At 38.5% G+C, this 8,601-nt stretch overlaps 1 protein-coding gene across 1 annotated transcript in view; it reads right to left on the bottom strand.

Annotated features, from left to right (window-relative positions):
* Il1rapl2 (interleukin 1 receptor accessory protein like 2) overlaps positions 1-8,601 on the bottom strand; it is a 1,226,021-nt gene that overhangs the window by 854,153 nt on the left and 363,267 nt on the right. The gene's annotated exons all lie outside the window — the stretch shown is intronic.

Below are 8,601 nucleotides of genomic sequence, written 5' to 3'. Positions count from 1 at the left end.
CGTTTAGCAAATTGTATCTTATATCTTGGGTATCCTAAGTTTTGGGCTAATATCCACTTATCAGTGAATACATATTGTGTGAGTTCTTTTGTGATTGTGGATGGTTCAATATACGGAAATCCATCAACGTAATCCAGTATATAAACAAACTCAAAGACAAAAACCACATGGTCATCTCATTAGATGAGGATCAGGAATTTGAACAGAGGTGTGTAGCAATGGAGGATGGGGAACAGAGGGGAGCCACCAACAATTCCCAGATGCCAGGAGAGCAAGGGTCTCCCAGGACCCAACAGGGATGAGATTGGCTGAAACACCCAACAAAGGGGAGGGAGAACCTGTAGAGACCATATCCAGAGACTAGGCAAGGCCACCTGTTGGGGGATAGGGCCACCCACTCATCTCCAAATTCTTAATCCAGAAGGACTCCTGTCTAAAGGAAATATGGGGACAAAGTGTGGAGCAGACACTGAAGGAAAGGCCATCCAGAAACTGTGCAACCTGGGGATCCATCCCATATACAGTCACCAAACCCAGACACTGTTGTGGATGACAAGAAGTGTTTGCTGACAGGAGCCTGATATAGCTGTCTCCTGAGAGGCTCTGCCAGAGCCTGACAAATACAGAGGAGGATGCTTGCAGCCAGCCAACCATTGGACTGAGCACAGGGATCCCAATGGGGGAGTTAGGGAAAGGACTGAAGGAGCTGAAGGGGTTTGCAACTCCATAAGAAAAACAACAATATCAACCAACCAGCCCCCCTCTCCCAGAGCTTCTAGGGACTAAACCACCAACCAAGTACACATTGGGGGAGGGACGCATATGTAGTAGAGGATGGCCTTGTCAGACATCAATGGGAGGAGAAGCCCTTGTTCCTGTGAAGGCTCAATTCCCCAATTATATATAGGGGAATGCCAGGGTGGTGAGGTGGGAATGGGTAGATGGGAGGGGCAGCCTCATAGAAGCACTGGGAGGGGGGATGGGAGAGGGCGGTTCTGGAGGGGAAACTAGGAAAGGAGATAACATTTGAAATATAAATACATAAAATATCCAATAAAAAAAAATCCAAAATTCAAAGAATCAGTCAATAGTAGTAGACTAAATGTAAAGGAATGCTCAAAATATAAAAAAACAAAATGAAGAAGTTTTCTTTTTTTCTTTTTCTTTTGTGGTCTAATTTAGATTTCAAATTTAAGATTGTCATTTATTTCAAGGCATATACAGACTGGCCCAAAGAAAGTAAAGAATACTGCTAATACGTTATTTGGGTTCAGGAGCTTGGAATATATTTACTAGCCCTAAGGGTTCAACAAGATCTAGTGGGCGATTTCTAATTTAGGTTGGCAGGTGAGGACATTGACCCCATTATTGTCCATGAGAAACACCAAGATGTCAGAATGCTTTTCTGAAGCATGCTAGACATGCTCAGCATTCCTGAAGGAAACGATCTCCTATTATGCAAATATTATTTCCATGAGACATGCAATTGCATATGAGTAATTAAATTTATGGCAAAACCTCTTGGTTGGAAGAGCAAATGTGCTAACTATTGCCCTAAGAATATTCTAATTTGTTTATAATCACAACAGTGTGAAGATAATATATTTTCATAACTTTTAAAAAGTAAAGTTCAACACATACCCTACTAAAACCTGGAAAACATTCATATCTTGGCTGAAATACTGTGTGTAAAATTGGTTAGTATTACCAAATTTAGTACAGTATTTTCTAAGTGGTCATTAAGAGCTACCTTCCATCAACACCCATGGACACTTTGATTCTGACAGACAGACATGTAAAAAGAGATTACTGTTAACACCTTCCAGGGAATAAAGAAACCTAGGTAGCTAATAAAGGCCATTAATGACAATTAAAATAACACCTAGTATTTGCAAGGACTGTTACTCAGCAACAGAAAATGACACGAGTCTTTCAACAGCTTTATTAAGGTAGTAAATTATTTTTTGCCAGTAAAAGAAACCCTTTCATTCCTTATATTTTAAAAGACTACCTAATAAATAAAGTAAACCCACAAACTCCTTTATTGTCCACAAAGCATATTTTCAGTGCATAGGTAGAGACCTTGTCCGTTTCCCAAGTATACTGAACTATCTTCAAAATCATTTAGGGGCCTTGGTTAAAGATAAACAAAACCATGCTGATGTTTTTAGAACTTAATTGTCCACCATTACATTAGGAGAAAGGTTGGTGCCTAGAAACACAGCCGAAGCAAGCCAAGCTAAACTCTTCAGCTCTGGGGAGCATTTTTGAAATATCTTTGCCCATGAAGCCAGAAATAGCTCTCTCCTGCAACTCCTATGAGGACCACCATGACAGAAAACAAGAACACAGTACTCATTAGCCTTTCAAAGTCTGATATTTCTGTCAGTAAACTTTCCAAGGGGCCAGTGGTATTTATTTTCCAAAATGAGTTGTCATGTGGTAAGCACCTAAGAGTGTTCAATAAGCACTTTCTGAATGAATTAATTAGTTAGTTAATTAATTAATCCACCCAGCAGGTTTGTGCTGGGATCCCATGAAACTGCTGAATATAAAGCTGAGAGGCTGCTGCTACATGGCAGCAACAGGACAAGTGGAGAGAATCAACAAGCGACCACATCTCAGTTCATAGTATGTTCCGTGAGAAAACAAACAAAATGATGGTATGGAGAGGTCTGGAAGAGATGTGGAGTAGGAGCCAATTTACCTACATTTGTGAGCAAAAAACCTCTCGGATGAGTCAAAGGTAGATCAGTGGAAATGAGGCTATCAGGAATTTTGAAAAATACCACACAAGGTAAAAGGACACATATCATGCCAACAGAGTCAGTATGTACAATAGGGAATGACCAACCGAAACAGCAACATCAAGTCACAAAGTGGATGGAATTAGGATTTCCAGCAACTCTAAAATCTGAATGGCAAATTTTTGTCTTTGGTCAAATAAGATATTAAAAAAAAAAAATCAGCCAAGGGCCCAGGACCCAAAAGGTCAAACTAAACACACAAATGTGATCAGACTCCAAGGCAGCAAGGTTTGACCTCTGGCCTTTTCTCTGCTTTTTTTCTTGTAAGCCTATAGATCAGCCAGTGAGGGAACTCTGTAAGTGGAAGCATGAGTAAGAGATACCCTAGTTTCTCTGATTTGTCTATAAGTCATAGACTACGATCACCAAGATATTTAAACAAACCTTTCTATATCCTCTCCTTTGTCAGTTAAACACAAAATTTTCCTATTCCTATAGCATAACAACCTTTCAACATTTTTTTTTCAAATACAAGCAGTCAACATATGAAGTGATAACATGTTCATTTGTGTCTTCCTTTCAGAAACAGAGTCATAATGCACAAGGTTCGGGAGCTGCAGTTGCTGAGCCTTCATTTTTTTTTTTCCTTCTCTCCTTCTGTTATGTGGTGTTGCTATGGGAATGCAAGGCAAAGTGGCACTCAAAGTTGAATTGCATAAAATCAGTGGAAATTCCAGGTGTGAATATCACACCATGCTGTCTGTAATCTGTCTTGCAAAACTGTAATTAGGTACTTAGAAGAAGGAGAAGGAAGGTAGAATGTGAAGAGGAGGAATGAATATGAGAAGAGAAGGAGCTGGGGGAAGAATTAGAAGGAAGATGAGATATTACCATTAAAGTTTTGATTCACATGTTGCAGTTAGCCAGCCCTCATTTTCTAAGCTATGCACTCCCCATCACTCACATTCCTAGTGCTCTTCTCTTGTGATCTTCTGGGTGCTACATTTAAGAGAGACACAGAAAATGGCAACAATATGAATTCCAAAGACTGGATGGTAAGCTTGAAAGAAAATATTTAAGAATGGTTTTATTCAGATAGTAGTAGTTCTTAAAAGATTTACAGAAGAAAGATTTGGAGAATGAGGAGGGTCAGAAAAGGGGTCCCTGGTGGAAGATAGCAATACAAGTAAGACACAATATGGGTTTCTCCGAATTGTAGCAAGTTATCATTTGTGACATTTTAAGGCAAATGGCATACTGATCAATATCAATTGTCAACTTGACAAGTCTTAGAACTACACAGGAAACAAACCTCTAAGAAAGCCCTTAAAATAGTTCCTAGATTAGGTTAATTGAATTTCCAAGATTTACCCAGACTGAATACAAAGGAAAAAGCCAGTTTTGTATCAGCATGTAACTCTTTGTGCTTCCTGCCTATACATACAACATAGCTATCAGTCTGAAGCTCAGCCTTTTCCATCATGAGGGACTGTGTCCATGTGAACTGTAAGCCAAAATAAACGCTTTCACATTAATTTGCTTCTTGTCTGGTACAGCAATGAGAAAAGTAGCTAGTACAGATGGCTGGTGTCTGTTTTTACACATAGCTACTGCTACACCCACATATGTGGTCGGTCAGCAGTATTTATAGGAGCTGCTCTCTAGCTGGTATTCTCAAATGCAAAAGAAATTATTTAGGCACTAATTCAAAAGAACCCATATAATATTGGCAAAGGAACCATTCTTCCTGGCAGCCCTTTAATTTCTCTAGGACAATATTTTATTAATTCTTAGAGAATTTTATACAATATTTTTGATTATTTTTACCCTGCTCCTCAGTCAGCACCTCTGAGATTTACCCTTAATTTCATACCTTCCCAATTTTGTGTTCTCTCTCTCTCTCTCTCTCTCTCTCTCTCTCTCTCTCTCTCTCTCTCTCATGCTAAACACATGCAGTCCAATTTGTGCTTGGCAGCCCTTTAAAAATGTCTTCAAAAAATATATCTCAGCTTTCACCTCTCTCAGCATAAACCACTAACTCTAAAGGTCTGCCTGAATAAGATACTGTAAACTGGGTGACCCATCTTAGAACAAGACTCATTTCAGAAACTATAATGAGCCATTACCAGTCTGTGAATACCAAGAACACGTGCTACTAGAAGACTGGCACACTAACTCCATCTGTATTAAATGTTAAGAGTCAGCTTAGAAATACAAAGACATGTCTGCTGAAGTGGCTTAGCAGTTAAGGGCACTTATGTCTATTGCAAAGAATTAGAGTTTCATTCCCAGCATTTATGCTTGATCAGCTTACAGTTGCCTACAAGTCTAGCTCCATGGGATCCAGAGCCTTCTTTAGACCTCTGTATGTACATGATATACATACACATAGACACACACAAATAAATATAAAATAAATCTTAAAAAGAAAATTTAAAATACACCAATAGGCCATTTTCAGATGGATCAATGTAAGCTGTAAGGAACAAGGACAAACACAGTCACGCCTCTCCAGTCTGATGAGTCAAATTAGGTTTTCTTTGAAATTTTTAAAAAATAGTTCACAAAGAAAGAGATGGTTCTTCATTTGGTCAGAAGAGGTACCAGTCAAACTGCTGCTAGTGACTAACAAGATAATTTGTTTGACAACTTCTTTCAGTCACAGAGTGCTCACATACATCCAGCACCTATCTCCTGTTAATTTGAAGATGACTCCCATGAGAATAAAGAAGACCCCATGTTCGCACAGTAAATCAGTAAAAGAATACATTCTGTCAAAGATGTGTAAATTGATGTCCTTACCTCTAAGTGCGACGGATTTAATCTGTCATGCTTGTTAGCTTAGTGTTTACTTCTCGTTTGCTAAGCCTGAGATTTCTTTCTTCTGATGCCCAGAGAACTGAAATGTTAACTAAGATATCAAACCCCCGATGTTCCAAACAATAACAATAAATAATCTCAATAATGTCTCAGCATCACTCCTAAGGGGGAGCCCAAGGCATGTGCCAGCATTCACTTATCAGTCTCTATTGCGTATAGCACTCCAGCATGGCAGAATGCTGCTGCTAGAGGGGTTTTTTTTTTTTAAAAAAAATCTGGTGACAGCAATAAATCTTTATAATCCAGAGCTATATCTGTCCTGCCTCTGTGACCAAGTTTACAAAAGATCTCATAGGATGCAACTTAGAAACAATTCTCATATGACAGACATGAATTACAGAGACAGCAATTGAGAAAGCACTATATCTAGGCCTCAGGGAGTGAAATGCCAAAGCTCCAATGCCTAATACTAGGCCTCTCAATTTCTAGCTAGTCTAACCTAGTACTTAGGTCTGATGACAAACTCCAGATGCCTAACATCCAAAAAGAATCACACTACTCTCTTTCTACACATTATGTGCATAGACAATGCAGCTTAGTAAAATTGGGATAAATGGATATTAAGGATAAGGACTGACTACATATTTTGTGGATACCACTGTAAAACAAAAGGCCCAATGCTTTACAAACCTCCATGTTTGGTGGATCATGTTTACATCCCAGCAATTGGGAAGCTGTGGCATGAAGATTTCTGTGAGTTCAAGATGAGCCTGGACCACATAATAACTTTTAGACCAGACTGGGCTACAAAGTAAGACCTAGTTTCTCCTACCCACATACCTCCAAGAAAAGAGTTCCAGGCAGAAGCAGAGTGCAAACCTAAAGTATTTCACAGGCTACATGCCTTGCCATGGTTATACCTAAAGAAATACTAAAATATAACATTTTCTAATGAAAACATAGAAAACTGAAGGGGAAGCCGAGTATACTGATACAACATTAATCCCAGCACACATTGGCGGGTAAATCTCTGTGAGTTTGAAGCCAGCCTGGTCTAAATGGGCAGTATAAGCTCCAGGACAGCCAGAGTTACATACTAAGGTCCTGATTTAAAAGAGAAAAGAGGAGGAGGAGCAGAGGAGGAGAAAACTAAATGATGTAAATGTAAAAATTTTAAAAAGTATAAACCAAGATTCTTGATTCTAAGACTTTATTTGAAGAAGCCTCAGAAATAAAAATAAGTGAGATGACTCCATGGGTCTTGAAATATAGTTATTAAAATACCTTAAAGGGACATTTTTATCATTAGGTGGCAAGGGTACTTAGAAATAGTGATATAGTTACTCCTTTCACATGTCAGCTCACTTCCCAGTTTTATGTGCCAAAAATCACATCACACCTTGCTTGGTATTTTTACAGAATGGGCCTGCCTTCCCTGATGTAACCAAAAGGCAAAAACAAAAAACAACAACAACAAAAAAACAAAAAACAAAAACAAAAAACAAAAAAATATCCCACCACCAACAAAACAAAATAAAACAAACAAAAAACAGATTCTGCTCTAATCTTAGATTTTTTTCCAAAGGTCTCTTCTCCCTCATTCCTAGGCACTTTGCATTTAGAATTCCAGGCCTGGAGCTTCACTTAGTTCTTAGTACAATTCCAAAGCATCAGTGATTGACAGCCCTGAAGCATCTGCTCATTAACATACACCATTTTAGGCATAGCCTGTTAGCTCCTCCTACCTCATTCATGCAAAATATCTCTCAGTACACCTTGGGGGACAGTTCACTTTCCAGTACCATCATATCTTAACTCAGCAGGAGGAAATATACATGTTGAAGAGAAAATGATTTTCTTTTAGAGCTTCAGGGGATTTTAAAGCACCTTCTGGGTAAGCTGCCTCTTTCCACATTAACTAGGGTTTTTTTTTTTAATCCATAACTTGAGATTTCTGTGTATCAGGACACCTGAAGCAAGCACAAGAATCTGACTCCTTAAACACCATGTAGGACAATGATTTACCATTTTAAAATTTTTTATTGGTTATTTTGTTTATTTACATTTTAAATAATTATTCCCCTTCTCAATTCCCTCTCTGAAACTGCCACCCCGAAATCCCACTGATTTACAATTTTTAACTCTGTGAATCTCTGGTCAAATGAAATCAAATGTACAAATGAGAACAGCAAAGTGGAGCTACTGTACTTCAAAACAGGAGGCAGAGGGGCACATGTGGAAGTGGGAATACCTGGGTCACCAAATTCTTCCCAATGCTACCTCTGTAAATTGCCTAAAGCAATGAAGAAAGCCACATAATTTCACTTGACCATTTTCTTCTCTAAGTAGTGAAAGCAAGTCCTCAAGAAGGTGCCTGAGTTACCTAGCATCATTATCAGTATGCTGCTGTAACTGTTAGATTATAGACTGCCTTCCTTCATTCAACATATTTCTGGGCACCTTCTACCTACAAAGTCAGTCGGAATTGAAACAAACAAACAAACAAAAAACAACATTCCTCAGATTCACAACAGAGTTATAGCCAAATCAATCTATTGCAAAGTAAAAATGCATTGAATCCATCGGATCCATAGAATATGCCATCTTAGTAACATGGTACATTGCATAGTAGGACTTGTTTCCTGTTGTAATAGTAGGGCTAACTAGGAATTGCCCACGTGTTATTGTCACTAATGTCACAGCAGGGGAGGACTGTACCATCTGTACCTAGAAAAGGGAATCATGGACACTTGACATACAAAGTATTCTTTCTATTGTTTGAAAATTCCTTTTACACTGCTGAGAAGCAGAAAAACTGCAAACTGAACAATGGTGAAGGGACAAGGTGCCTTATTGATAGAATCTCTCCACTATGTTTTTCAGTTGGGTCACAGTACAGTGTACTCATAGTTGTCCCTTAAAAATCACATCTATCTACCTATCTATCTACCTACCTATCTATCTATCTATCTATCTATCTATCATCTATCTATCTATCTATCTATCTATCTATCTATCTATCTATCTATCTATC

The sequence above is a fragment of the Mus caroli genome, chromosome X (assembly GCF_900094665.2).
Source record: "Mus caroli chromosome X, CAROLI_EIJ_v1.1, whole genome shotgun sequence".
NCBI classification, from domain to species: Eukaryota; Metazoa; Chordata; class Mammalia; order Rodentia; family Muridae; genus Mus; species Mus caroli.
The sequence above is the reverse complement of the archived record's forward strand: the minus strand, read 5'-3'. Positions and strand labels throughout refer to the sequence as shown.